At 20.3% G+C, this 212-nt stretch overlaps 1 protein-coding gene across 5 annotated transcripts in view; it reads right to left on the bottom strand.

The window, feature by feature from the left end:
• Positions 1–212, bottom strand: part of LOC107742796 (pumilio homolog 2-like) — a 107,381-nt gene that overhangs the window by 44,077 nt on the left and 63,092 nt on the right. The gene's annotated exons all lie outside the window — the stretch shown is intronic.

The following is a 212-nucleotide window of genomic DNA, read 5'->3' as shown; positions in this document are numbered from 1 at the left end:
GCATCAGGTGTTTTATTAATGGTGAGTATAATTATTTATTTATTTTAATGAATGTAATTGATTCGATAATATATTTAGGCTATAATATATAATATTATAATATATAATATAATATTATATAACCAGATTATATATATATATATATATATATATGGTACGGAAAGTATTCAGACCCCCTTAAATTTTTCACTCTTTGTTATATTGCAGCCATT

The sequence above is a fragment of the Sinocyclocheilus rhinocerous genome, unplaced genomic scaffold, assembly GCF_001515625.1.
Source record: "Sinocyclocheilus rhinocerous isolate Xijiao unplaced genomic scaffold, SAMN03320098_v1.1 scaffold822, whole genome shotgun sequence".
Classification (NCBI taxonomy): domain Eukaryota; kingdom Metazoa; phylum Chordata; class Actinopteri; order Cypriniformes; family Cyprinidae; genus Sinocyclocheilus; species Sinocyclocheilus rhinocerous.
This window is presented reverse-complemented; position numbering and strand designations above follow the sequence as displayed.